Source organism: Lutra lutra, chromosome 1 (genome assembly GCF_902655055.1).
Source record: "Lutra lutra chromosome 1, mLutLut1.2, whole genome shotgun sequence".
NCBI classification, from domain to species: domain Eukaryota; kingdom Metazoa; phylum Chordata; class Mammalia; order Carnivora; family Mustelidae; genus Lutra; species Lutra lutra.
The window spans coordinates 90,776,687-90,791,166 of record NC_062278.1 but is presented as its reverse complement, the minus strand read 5'-3'; positions in this window follow the sequence as shown (position 1 = coordinate 90,791,166).

The window sequence follows — 14,480 nt, the reverse complement described above, 5'->3', positions numbered from 1 at the left end:
TCAATAAACCACTGGCCATACTTATCAAAAGAGAGAGAGAGAGAGGGAGAGGAAAATGACCCAAATTAATAAAATTATGAATGAAAGGGGGACATCATGAGTAACACCAAGGAAATAGATACAATCATCAGAAATTATTATCAACAGTTATATGTCAATAAGTTAAGCAACCTAGAAGAAATAGATGCATTCCTGGAAACCTATAAACTTCCAAGACTGAAACAGGAAGAAATCAACAACCTAAATAGACCAATAACTAGTAACAAGATTGAAGCAGTGATTAAAAACCTCCCAAAAAGCAAGAGTCAAAGATGGATCCCTGGGGAATTCTACCAAGCATTCAAAGAAGAAATAATACCTATTCTCCTGAAGCTGTTTCAAAAGATAGAAACAGAAGGAAAACTTCCAAACTCTTTTTATGAAGCGAGCATTACCCTGATCCCCAAACCAGGCAAAGACCCCACCAATAAGGAGAATTTCAGACTGATATCCCTGAGGGATAAAGATGCCAAAATTCTCAACAAGGTCCTAGCTAATAGGATCCAATGGTACATCAAAAGGATTATCCATCATGACCAGATTGGATTTATCCATGGGATGCAAGGGTGGCTCAACATTCACAAATCTATCAATGTGATAGAATGTGTATATATATATATATATATGACAAGAACCACATGGTCCTTGCAATTAATGCAGAAAAAAGATTTGACAAAATACAGCATCCTTTTCTGAATAAAACTCTTCAGAGTATAGGGATAGAGGCAACATTATTCAACTTTATAAAATCCATCTATGAAAAACAACAGTGAATATCACTCTCAATGAGGAAAAGCTGACAGCCTTCTCATTGAGACCAGGAACATGACAACAATGCCCACTCTTGCCACTGTTGTTCACCATAGTACTAGAAGTCCTAGCAACAACAATCAGACAACAACAACAAAAAATAAAAGATATTTAAATTGGCAAAGAAGAAATCAAACTCTCTCTTCGCAGATGACAAGATATTCTATGTGGAAAACCCAAAAGTGTGCACCCCCAAATTATTTAGAACCCATACAGCAATTCAATAATGTGGCAGGATACAAAATCAATGCACAGAAGTCAGTTGCTTTCTTATACACTAACTCTGAAACTGTAGAAAGAGAAATTAAAGAATCAATGCCATTTACAATAGCACCAAAGACTATAAGATACCTTAGAATAAACCTAACCAAAGAGGTAAAAGATCTATACTCTAGGAACTGCAAAACACTCACGAAATTTCTTTTCAGTGCTTCAGAATTCATTGCTTATGTACCACAACCAGTGTTCCATGCAATATGTGCCCTCCATAACACCCACCACCAGGCTCACCCAACCTCTAATCCCCTACCCCTCTAAAACCCTCAGATTGTTTTTCAGAGTCCATAGTCTCTCATGGTTCATCTCCCCCTCCAATTTCCCCCAACTCCCTTCTCCTCTCCATCTCCCTGTGTCCTCCATGTTACTTCTTATGCTCCACAAATAAGTGAAACCATATGATAATTGACTCTCTCTGCTTGACTTATTTCACTCAGCATAATCTCTTCTAGTCCCGTCCATGTTGATACAAAAGTTGGGTATTCATCCTTCCTGATGGAGGCCTAATACTCCATAGTGTTTACGGACCACATCTTCCTTATCCATTCATCCATTAAAGGGCATCTTGGTTTTTTCCATAGTTTGGTGACTGTGGCCATTGCTGCTTTGAACACTGGGGGTACAGGTGGCCCTTCTTTTCACTACATCTGTATCTTTGGGGTAAATACCCAGTAGTGCAATTGCAGGGTCATAGGGTAGCTCTATTTTTAATTTCTTAAGGAATCTCCACACTATTTTCCAAAGTGGCTGTACCAACTTGCATTTCCCCCAACAGTGTAAGAGGGTTCCCCTTTCTCCACTTCCTCTCCAACACACATTGTTTACTGTCTTGTTAATTTTGGCCATTCTAACTGGTGTAAGGTGGTATCTCATTGTTGTTTTGATTTTAATTTCCCTGATGGCTAGTGATGATAAACATTTTTTAATGTGTCTGTTAGCCATTTGTATGTCTTCTTTGGAGAAGTGTCCTTTCATGTCTTCTGCCCATTTTTTGACATGATTATCTGGTTTGTGTGTGTTGAGCTTATGGAGCTCTTTATAGACCCTGGGGATCAGCCCTTTGTCTGTATTGTTATTTGTGAATATCTTCTCCCATTCTGTGGGTTGCCTCTTTGTTTTGCCGACTGTTTCCTTTGCTGTGCAGAAGCTTTTGATCATGATGAAATCCAAAAAATTCATTTTTGCTTTTGTTTCCTTTGCCTTTGAAGACATATCTTGAAAGAAGTTGCTGTGGCCAATGTCAAAGAGGTTACTGCCTATGTTCTCCTCTATGATTCTGATGGATTCCTGCCTCACATTGAGGTCTATTATCCATTTTGAGTTTATCTTTGTGTATAGTGTAAGAGAATGGTTGAGTTTCATTTTTCTACACATAGCTGTCCAATTTTCCCAGCACCATTTATTGAAGAGACTGCCTTTTTTGCACTGTATATTTTTTCCTGCTTTGTCAAAGAATATTTGACTGTAGAGTTGAGGGTCCATATCTGGGATCTTTACTCTGTTCCACTGGTCTATGTGTCTGTTTTTATGCCAGGACCATGCTATCTTGGTGATCACAGCTTTGTAGAAAAGCTTGAAATCAGGCAATGTGATGCCCCCAGTTTTGTCTTTCTTTTTCAACATTTCCTTAGCAATTCGGGGTCTCTTCTGATTCCATACAAATTTTAGGATTGTTTGCTCCAGCTCTTTGAAAAATGCCAGTGGAATTTTGATTGGAATGACATTGAAAGTATAGATTGCTTTAGGCAGTTTAGGCATTTTAACAATGTTTATTCTTCTGATCCATGAGCATGGAATGGTCTTCCATCTTTTTGCATCTTCTTCAATTTCTTTCATGAGTCTTCTGTAGTTCCTCAAGTACAAATCCTTTACCTCTTTGGTTAGTTTTATTCCAAGGTATCTTATGGTTCTTGGTGCTATAGTAAATGGAATCAATTCTCTAAGTTCCCTTTCTATATTTTCATTGTTGGTGTATAAGAAAGCAACTGATTTCTGTACATTGATTTTGTATCCTGCCACATTACTGAATTGCTGTATGAGTTCTAGTAGATTGGGGGTGGAGTCTTTTGGGTTTTCCATATAAAGAATCATGTCATCTGTGAAGAGAGAGAGTTTGACTTCTTCATTGCCAATTTGGATACCTTTTATTTATTCTTGTTGTCTGATTGCTGTTGCTAGGACTTCTAATACTATGTTGAACAAGAGTGGTGAGAGTGCATCCTTGTCGTGTTCCTGATTTCAATGGGAAGGCTGCAAGCTTTTTCCCATTGAAGACGATATTTGCTGTGGGTTTTTCATAGATAGATTTGATGAAGTTCAGGAATGTTCCCTCTATCCCTATACTTTGAAGCATTTTAATCATGAATAGATGCTGGATTTTGTCAAATGCTTTTTCTGCATCAATTGAGAGGACCATGTGGTTCTTCTCTCTTCTCTTATTGATTTGTTCTATCACATTGATGGATTTGCAAATGTTGAACCACCCTTGCAACCTAGGGATGAATCCCACCTGGTTATGGTGGATAATCTTTTTAATGTACTGTTGGATCCGATTAGCTAGGATCTTGTTGAGAATCTTGGCAACCATATTCATCAGGGATATTGGTCTGAAATTCTCCTTATTGGTGGGGTCTTTGCCTGGTTTGGGGATCAGGGTAATGCTCGCTTCATAAAAAGAGTTTGGAAGTTTTCCTTCTGTTTCTATATTTTGAAATAGCTTCAGGAGAATAAGTATTATTTCTTCTTTGAAATTTGGTAGAATCAGGTCCCAGGCTCTTGTTTTTTGGGAGGTTTTTGATCACTGCTTCAATCTTGTTACTAAATATTTGTCTATTCAGGTTGTCAGTTTCTTCCTGGTTCAGTTTTGGAAGTTTTGGAAGTTTTTCCTGGAATGCATCTGTTTCATCTAGTTGCTTAACTTATTGGCATACAACTGTTGATAATAATTTTGATGATTGTTTCTATTTCCTTGGTGTTAGTTGTGATCTCTCCCTTTTCATTCATAATTTTATTAATTTGGGCCTTCTTTCTTTTCTTTTGGATTAGTTTGGCCAATGGTTTATTGATCTTATTGATTCTTTAAAAAAAACAGCTTCTGGTTTCTTTGATGCATTCTACTGTATCTCTAGTTTCTATCTCATTGATCTCTGCTCTAATCTTGATTATTTCCCTTCTTGTGTGTGGGGTTGGCTTAATTTGTTGTTGATTCTCCAGTTATTTAATGTATAATGACAGCTGGTGTATTCTAGATTTTCAATTTTTTTGAGGAGCCTTGGATGGCTTTGTATTTCCCGCTTAGGACTGCCTTTTCTGTATCCCATATGTTTTGGACTGACGTGTCTTCATTCTCATTGGTTTCCATGAATTGTTTAAGTTCTTCTTTGATTTCCTGGTTGATCCAAGCATTCTTAAGCAAGGTGGTCTTTAGCTTCCAGGTGTTTGAATTCCTTCCAATCTTTTCCTTGTGGTTCAGCTCCAGTTTCAAAGCATTGTGATCTGAGTATGCAGGGAATAATCTCAATCTTTTGGTATCAGTTGAGCCCTGATTTGTGACCCAGTATGTGGTCTATTCTGGAGAAGGTTCCATGTGTGCCAGAGAAGAATGAGTGTTCTGTTTTTTGGGGTGGAATGTTCTGTATATATCTACAAGGTCCATCTGGTCCAATGTGTCATTCAATGCTATTGTTTATTTATTGATTTTCTGCTTGGATGATCTGTCTATTACTGAGAGTGGCGTGTTAAGATCTCCTACTATTAAGTGTATTCATATCAATATGACTTTTTATCTTTATTAAGAGTTTTTTTTTTTTTTTATGTAATTGGCTGCTCCCACATTGAGGGCACAAATATTTACAATTGTTAGATCTTCTTGGTGGGTAGACCCTTTAAGAATTATACAGTGTCCTTCTGTATCTCTGACTACAGGCTTCAGTTTAAAATCTAATTTATCTGATATGAGAATCGCTACCGCAGCCTTCTTTTGCAGCCCATTGGCATGAAAGATGCTTCTCCATCCCTTCACTTTCAGTCTGGATGTATCCTTATCCAAATGGGTCTCTTGTAGACAACGTATGGATTGAGCCTGCCGTTTTATCCAATCAGCAACCCTGTGCCATTTTATGGGCACATTTAGGCCATTCACGTTGAGAATGATCATTGAGAGATATGTTTTTATTGACATCATGTTACCTGTGAAGTCTTTGTTTCTATAGATTGTCTCCATATATTTCTGTTCAATGATATTCTTGGATTTTTCCCTTTTTTATAGACCCCCCCCCCTTAATATTTCTTGTAGTGCTGTCTTGGTGGTCACATACTCTTTTAAACCTTGCTGGTCTTGGATGCTCTTTATCTCTCCATCCATTTTGAATGTCAGCCTTGCTGGATAAAGTATTCTTGGCTGCATGTTTTTCTCATTTAGTCCCCTGAATACATCTTGCCAGCCCTTTCTGGCTTGCCAGGTTTCTGTGGACAGGTCTGATGTTATTCTGATGGGCTTTCCTCTGTACATAAGGAATCTCTTCCCCCAGCTGCTTTCAAGAGCTCCTGTCTAAAATTATGATTCATCATTTTCACAATCAGGGGTCTCGAGGGCTTTCTAGATTCTATGATCTTGGCGGGGGCTGGGGGGGGGACCTTTCTGCCTCTAGGACACGAACACTGGTTCCATTTACCAGATTGGGAAAATTTTCATGGATAATTTGTTCAGCTATATCCTCTAGTCTTCTTTCTTTCTCCTCTCCCTAAGGGATTCCAATAATTCTGACACTGGAACTTACATGGCCTCATTTATTTTCCTAATTCTGTTTTCATGTCATCTAAGCTGTTTGTTCCAGGCTTCCTCCTGATCATTTTTATCTATCAGTTTTTCCTCCAGATCACTAATCCTATCTTCTGCTTCAGTTACCCTAGCTGTTAGAGAATTTAGATTAGATTGGAACTCATTGAGAGCATTGTTAACATCATCCCTGGTGGCCTTCACTTCTGCCTTAATCAATTCCATTTTGTCATTAAAGCCTTTCTCCAACCTAGCTATTGCCTGGCTAATTGTTAACCTGAATTCCCTTTCTGACATAGTGTTTATGTCCATATCCAATAGCTCTGATGGAGAGGGCCCAGTCTCTGAATTTTTCCTCTGTTGGGCATTCCTCCTCCTAGTCATTTTGGTGAGAGATGGCTGAAGGGATGTGTAGCTGAATGTATCAACCATGGTGCAGGCAAGGTGCACTCTGGAAAGCTTCTGAGCAATGGAGAGTGCCCACCAAAGAGAAAGAAAAAAGAGAGAAAGATAGAGACAGAAAAAAAAAAAAGAAGAAAAGAGAAAACCCAGCCCAAATATGACCCAAAGTTAAGATTTATAAAGTATATAAACAAAAACGGAAAAAGAAAAAGACTGACAAAAGTAAATGACAAGGGAAAAAAAAAAAAAAGAAAAAGAAAAAAAAAAAAGGAACCCAGCCAATATGAACCCCAAGTATAAGATTTATATACTACCAGAACAAAAACAAATACACAGAAACACTGACAGAAGAAAAAGATGGGAGGGTGGTTATAAATTCTCAGTGTGGGAGAGGAAGGTTATTTTGATTCTTCCTGGATGTATCTTGTTATCTTTGTTAAAGGACTCAACTTTCCTGAGATAAATGGGGATTAAAACTGGTTTACAGGGGCGCCTGGGTGGCTCAGTGGGTTAAGCCGCTGCCTTCGGCTCAGGTCATGATCTCAGGGTCCTGGGATCGAGTCCCGCATTAGGCTCTCTGCTCGGCAGGGAGCCTGCTTCTCTCTCTCTCTCTGCCTGCCTCTCTGCCTACTTGTGATCTCTGTCTGTAAAATAAATTAAAAAAAAATTAAAAAAAAAACTGGTTTACATATAGGGATAGCATTGATTGGGGAAAGGGGATTACCTTGAAGCTTATCTCTATATGAATATTAAAAAAATAATAATAAGATTAAAAAATAAAAAATAGAAAAGCAAAAGAAAAGCACAGGTGTATGTATCAAAAAAGATCAGGTTAAAAGGTTTTTATGGAATTTGATATACTGAACATCTTATATTGATGGTAAATAGGTTAAAAATTATATAAAAAATGAAAAAAACTAGAATAGTGGGAATGAATTAAAAATAAAAAAATAGGGCGCCTGGGTGGCTCAGTGGGTTAAGCCACTGCCTTCGGCTCAGGTCATGATCTCAGGGTCCTGGGATCGAGTCCCGCATCGGGCTCTCTGCTCGGCAGGGAGCCTGCTTCCCTCTCTCTCTCTCTGCCTGCCTCTCTGCCTACTTGTGATCTCTCTCTGTCAAATAAATAAATAAAGATACAAACGTAGTGATCCGAAGGGGCACATGCACCCGAATGTTTATAGCAGCAATGTCTACACTAGCCAAACTATGGAAAGAACCTAGATGTCCATCTACAGATGAATGGATAAAGAAGATGTGGTATATATACACAATGGAATACTATGCAGCCATCCAAAGAAATGAAATCTTACCATTTGTGACGACGTGGATGGAATTAGAGGGTATCATGCTTAGCGAAATAAGTCAATCGGAGAAAGACAACTATCATATGATCTCCCTGATATGAGGGAGAGGAGATGCAACATGGGGGGTTGAGGGGGTAGGAGAAGAGTAATTGAAACAAGATGGGATTGGGAGGGAGACAAACCATAAGTGACTCTTAATCTCACAAAACAAACTGAGGGTTGATGGGGGGAGGGAGTTGGGAGAGGGGGTGGGGTTATGGATATTGGGGAGGGTATGTGCTATGGTGAGTGTTGTGAAGTGTGTAAACCTGGCAATTCGCAGACCTGTACCCCTGGGGATAAAAATATATGTTTATAAAGCTGTAAAAAAAAAAAAAAATCTTTTAAAAAAAATAAAAAAATAAAAGTTGCATCTTTGAAGTAGTGGTGGTTGTCCTCTTGTTTGTTTGTTTGTTTGTCTTTTGGCTGGTTTTCTGGGGAGGGGCCTGCTGTGTGGTTTTTCAGGCAGTCTTGCTAGAGTTGAGTCCTCATACACCCATCAAGGGCCTGGGCTCTGAGGAAACCGGTTTTTCAGGCTTTTGTTCCTGGAGGTTTTGTTTTTTTGTTTTTTTGTTTTTTTTTGTTTTTGTTGTTGTTGTTGTTGTTTTCTCCCCTTGGCGGCTTTTGGCTGTTCTTTGGAGGTTTAGAGGAAAGCAAACTGCACCCAGACCTCCATCTCAGAGAGAAGCCTCAATCTGTTACCCTCTGGGTGCTCCAGAGCACATAAATTCCCCCTCTGCTGATGGCAGAGCATGTCCCCGGTCATGGTCTCTGGGGTCACAGGAACTCCTACTTGTACACAAAACCAAGAGAAATACTAGTCCAGAGCTGGTTTCCAGTGGCTGCCTTTGCCATGGCTCTTTGGGCAGGTCCAGACCACCAGAGAGGTCCCAACCAGAGATAGCACACTGAGATTTTCATGTGAGCCTGGGCTGGAAGTGTCAGAATCTCCCTGCCCTAGAGAGCACCATCTAGCGCCTGCACGGACCTCTCGCAAGGGTGGTTGTGGAGCGCGATTCAGACCCCAGTCATGCAGTACATGTGCAGAGTGCAAAAGGCTGCGGTTCAAGAGAGCACTGGCTGGTGTCCACACCAGACTCCCTCATGCATGCCACCACCCAGACTCTCTTAGATGCGCTGGCTGTTCAGAGACCAAGACTTGGCTTCTTCACTGCACTCTCTGGTTCAGCACAGGGGTGGCCGTCCTGGGTCCCTGGGCTTAAATCCCTGTCCCTAAATGCCCAATTCCACCAATTTCCCCTTAAGATCTTTTGCTCTTTTTGAGTGCTTTCAACCACACTCCAAGATAATGCTGGTCCCCAATCACAGTGCACTCTTGTATTTGGGTATTACTTTCCAATGGGTTGCTTCTGGTGACTCCCTCCCCCTTTTGTTTATCTTCTGATATCAGTCTGATGTTCCCACTCTGCTTTACCTGTCCACTGGTGTCTTCTACCCCCATAGAGATCCAGAAGTGTATAATTCTAATCTCAGGCTGATTTCATGGTTGATCAGAGCTCTTTGGTAGATAATCAGCTCACTTTAGGGGACCAGTTGAAACAGCACCTCCTGCTTCTCCATCATCTGGTCTCCCTCCTTCCATGAAAAATCTTTTGAAGATGCCACAAACACATATATAGTCATCTCCTACTTAGAATGAATGAGCCCTTAAATTGAAAATTATAGCTGGTATTTGGACATTTACAGGCTTGTCTAAATGAAGATTGCCTTAGAATTTCTGGAGGTGGGTAGGAAGCCTTAGACTATTCTGGATATGAAATAATAGTTATCTTTTGCATTCATCCTTAAGTCAAAAACTGTACGTGTCTAATCTCCACAGTTCAGAAAGAGATGAAACATGCTTTAGTTGACAAAGAAACTTGATGGAAACTGATCTCTATTATAACATGTGATTCCCACATGTACACTCTCACAATCAAGCTAGTATCTTTGTAAATATAAATGACCTGATGAACTCTGGGACTTCACCCAGGTAAGTCCCAGATAGTGCAAAGAAGTTTATTCATGCCAACATTGTGCATGAATGTATTATTTACTGCTTAAAATATAAGATAGGCTAGGATCCAAAATTATTCATGCTTTAATGCTATGAGCATGGCCTTCAGAGATAAAAAAATCTCTGGCTCTTTCACTGTGTACATTGTACATTGGACACCTGTTACTCTAGAACAACTGTTCATTTCACTTTTCTGAGGACAAGATAAAATAATAAAAAAAGGACAACACTGTTTTATATAAAGCCTTAATGAGGACTCTCTTTTTTTCTCCTCCACTGGAAACTATTTTCATTTCACAATACCAGATATTTTACTTTACTTCAACAACTTGCAAAAACTCACTGAATATATTGTTATCGTTTTAAAGTACGTTTATTCCTTGAAATCATTTTGTGTGGAAAAAATTTTTTAAAGATTTCATTTATTTATTTGACAGAGAGAGATCACAAGTAGGCAGAGAAGCAGGCAGAGAGAGAGAAAGGGAAGCAGGATCCTCACTGAGCAGAGAGCCCAATGCGGGGCTTGATCGCAGGACCCTGGGATCATGACTTGAGCTGAAGGCAGAGACTTTAACCCACTGAGCCACCCAGGCACCCCTCGTGTGGAAAATATTTTAAATGTAGATTTATTTTTTTCCTTAAGAGGAAGGTAACTTCATAATGTGACCTGAAATATTAAAAATATTTCAAGTGCTTAATTTTATTTCAATCAGTAATTTTTTTATATTACAAAGATGTATAGAGTTATATAACATGGCACATCTCCAGTGGTTAAATGATTGTATTGATTTCCGATCATTTTTATTTATGTTTTGATTACCGTTTTGCCTATGTTACTTGACTTTTAGTTAGTTATTTGCCTTCACAGACTTATCTTGTTTTGACTGTTTTTCTTAAATTTGCTATTAGTGGTTTTGAAAGAGAAATTGTAGGCTCATGACATTTCAAACAATTCACTTAGGCTTGTCAGCATTTACTTGAGTGTTGACACTGGAATAATAGAACACATTTTATTTCCAAACAAATAGCATGCACCTCCTCCCCATTGCTCAAAGTGACTAACAAAATCCTAAAAATGAATTTAATCTGGTTAAATCCAAATGTATATTTTCATTAATGTAGAAAATAAATTTAGATATTATTTGTCACAAGAAAACATTTGTAGGAAAAGATATAATTTAAATTTATACTTTCCTATATTCTTCTTTATTTAATGCTTCTTCTTCTGTATTCTTTTGTGTTCTGAGGCTAACCTTGAAGCCAAGAAAATGACAACTTAAAAAAATGAATATAGTATTTGTTTTGTTGATTTTTTCTATTAATTTCAATTTTCGATTTAAATTTCATTTTTAAATTTTTATTATTTCTCTTCTTCTGCTTTCTTTAGAATTAATATGCTCTTCTTTTTCTAGTTTCCTAAGTTGGGAATTTAGATCATTATTATTTTTAAAGATTTTAGGAGGAGGGGCAAGATAGCAGAGAAGTTGGAGACCCTATTTCAACTGGTCTCCTAAAGTGAGCTAATTATCTACCAGAACACTCTGAATACCCACAAAATCAGCCCGAGATCTAGGATTATACACTTCTGGATCTCAATGGGGGCAACTGAGTGAAATAACTCAAGCAGAGTGAGTCAATTTTCAGATGGATTGACTTACTTGTGGAACATAAGGAATAACATGGAAGACACGGAGATGGAAAGGAGAATTGAGTTGGGGGATATCAGAGGGAGAGATGAACCATGAGAGACTGTGGACTCTGAAAAACAAACTGAAGGTTTTGGAGGGGAGATGGGGTATTGGGTGAGCCTGGTAGTGGGTACTATGGAGGGCATGTATTGCATGGAGCGCTGGGTGTGGCACATAAACAATGAATTTTGGAACACAGGAAAGCATAAAATAAAATAAAAGAAAAGAAAAAGAAAAAAATTATTTATTTGATGGAGAGAGACACAGAGAGGGAACACAAGCAGGGGGAGTAGGAGATGGAGAAGTAGGCTTCTCACTGAGCAGGGACTCTGATGTGGGCTTGATCCCATGACCTGGTGTTATAACCTGAGCTGAGTGAAGATGCTTAACGAGCCACTCAGGAGCCCAGAGAATTTAGAATATTAACTTTAATCTTTCCTCTTTTCTAATATATGTATTCAGTGCTATAAATTTTCTTTTAAGCAGTACTTTTACTTCATGCCACAAATTTTGATAAGTTGTATTTTCATTTTCATTTAGTTGAAATGTTTTAAAATGTGTCCCAAGATTTCTTCATTGAACTATGCATTATTTAGCAGTATGTTGTTCCATCTTTAAATATTAATGATTTACATTCTTCTGTTATTGGTTTCAATTTTAATTCCATGGTTTTTGAGAACAGACATTGTATTTGTGTGTGTGTGTGATTTACATTTTTAGAGGTATATCTTATGGCCTAGAATGTGGTCGTCACTGTGAGAACTTGTTTAGGTTTCTGGAAGTAAAATGTTTTCATTAAATACAATGGTCATAAAATAGATAATTTAATGGAGGAGAAAGAGTTGTGCCCTTTGATCTTCTTATCACAGTGCACTTTGGGTTGTGATTTTCTTATCATAGTGAACTTTATTTTGTTAATATGTATTTTATGGTTACATCCTTCTTGTAGAAAATTAATTATTATAAAAATTTGTGTTTTTGCAATACTTTATTTTATAAAAATATATGAATTTTATTTCATTCTATTGTAGTGTACCTACAATTATATTTATACATTTTTCTCCTAGACACACTTAATTTTCTGAATTATAAATGAAAATTTTTTTCATATCAAACCAATAGAAAAAGGAGAAAACACATGATCTTTTTTTAAAATTATGTTGTTAGTCACCATACAGTACATCATTAATTTTTGGTGTAGTATTCCATGATTTGTTGTTTGCATGTAACACCTAGCATTCCATGTAATCCATGCCCTCCTTAATACCCATCAACAGGCTCACCCATCCCCCCCATTCCCTTCCCTTCTAAGACTCTCCGTTTGTTTCCTGGACTCCATAGTCTCTCATGGTTTTTCTCCCACTCCTATTTCTCCTACTTCATTTTTCCCTTCTAATGTCCTCCATGCTGTTCCTTATGCCCCACAAATAAGTGAAACCATATGATAATTGACTTTCCCTGTTTGTCTTATTTCACTTAGCCTAATCTCCTCCCGCCCTATCCAAGTTGATGCAAAAGTTGGGTATTCATCCTTTCTGATGGCTAAATAATATTCCATTGTGTATATGGACCACATCTTCATTGTCTATTCATCTGCTGAAGGGCATCTCAGCTCTTCCTACATTCTCATTATTGTGGACATTGCTGCTATGAACATTGGGGTGCATATAGCCCTTCTTTTCACTTCATATTTATCTTTGGGGTAAATACCCAGTAGTGCAATTGCAGGGACAGAGGGTAGCTCTATTTTTAATTTTTTGAGGAACCTCCACACTGTTTTCCAAAGTGGCTGCACAAACTTGCATTCCTACCAACAGTGTAAGAGGGTTCTCCTTTCTCCACATCCTCTCCAACACTTGTTTACTGTCTTGTTGATTTTGGCCATTCTAACTGGTGTAAGGTGGTATCTCAATATGCTTTTAATTTTAATATCCCTGATGGCTAGTGATGATGAACATTTTTTCAAGTGTCTGTTCGCCATTTGTATGTCCTCTCTGCAGAAGTGTCTGTTCATGTCTTCTGCCCATTATTCAGCTTGATTATTTGTTTTTTTGGATGTTGAGCTTGGGAAGTTCTTTGTAGATCTTGGATATCAGCCCTTTATCTGTAGTGTCATTTGCAAGTATCTTCTCCCATTCTGTGGGTTGCCTCTTTGTTTTGTTGACTGTTTCCTATGCTGTGCAGAAGATTTTGATCATGATGAAGTCCCAAAAGTTCATTTTTTGCTTTTGTTTTCCTTGTCTTTGGAGACACATCTTGAAAGAAGTTGTTTTAGTCGCTGTCAAAGAAATTATTACCTATGTTCTTCTCTAGGACTTTCATAGATTCCTGTCTCACACTCGATCATTTGCTTACACCATACACAAAGATAAATTGTGAATGGATGAAAAATCTGAAAATGAAAAAGGAAACACATTGCCTTTTAAAAAATGTTTCATTCATATGATCAATGTGAGGTCAGTTATAATTAAATCAGAGCTCAGTTAGTGATTTTAGACTTATTGCAATAATTGTTTTTAATGTTTCCATTTCTTCAACATTGAAAAACAAAGAAAAAGCATTTTTTTCCTCCAACACTAATGCATATTTTACATTTGTCATTAGTGAAAAGTTTGTTCGAATCTATTAGTTGTTATCAGAAAAACATAGTTTATAACTAGCACAGTATTTTGCTTTTTAACAGGTTAGTATGACACAGAAATTTCTTTCCTCTCTATTTCTACCAATTTTAGCTAATTGGGTATATTTTTTCCCCAACTTTCTGGGAAGTGTCTGTTAATATTTTTTAACAGACTTGGATCTATTGTTTTCTTTGACTGATAGCACAGGGCTTATTATATAACAAATGTTTGCTGTATGAAAGAAAATATGATATGCACCTTTATCATTAAATAGCTTCCTTTATTTCTAAAGTCATATATTTGTGATCATACTAAGCACATGTAGGGGAAATATAAGATCAATTTAAAGACAGCATGTTAATAATGATAATAAAATATTAACTGATTTTATTAAAACATCACCATGTTTCAGACATTGTGAAAACAGCATAATTTCTTGGTGAAAAGTTCTGTTTATAAACTATTTAAAGTATTTTTTTCAGTGTCTTTTTATTATTATGGAATAAG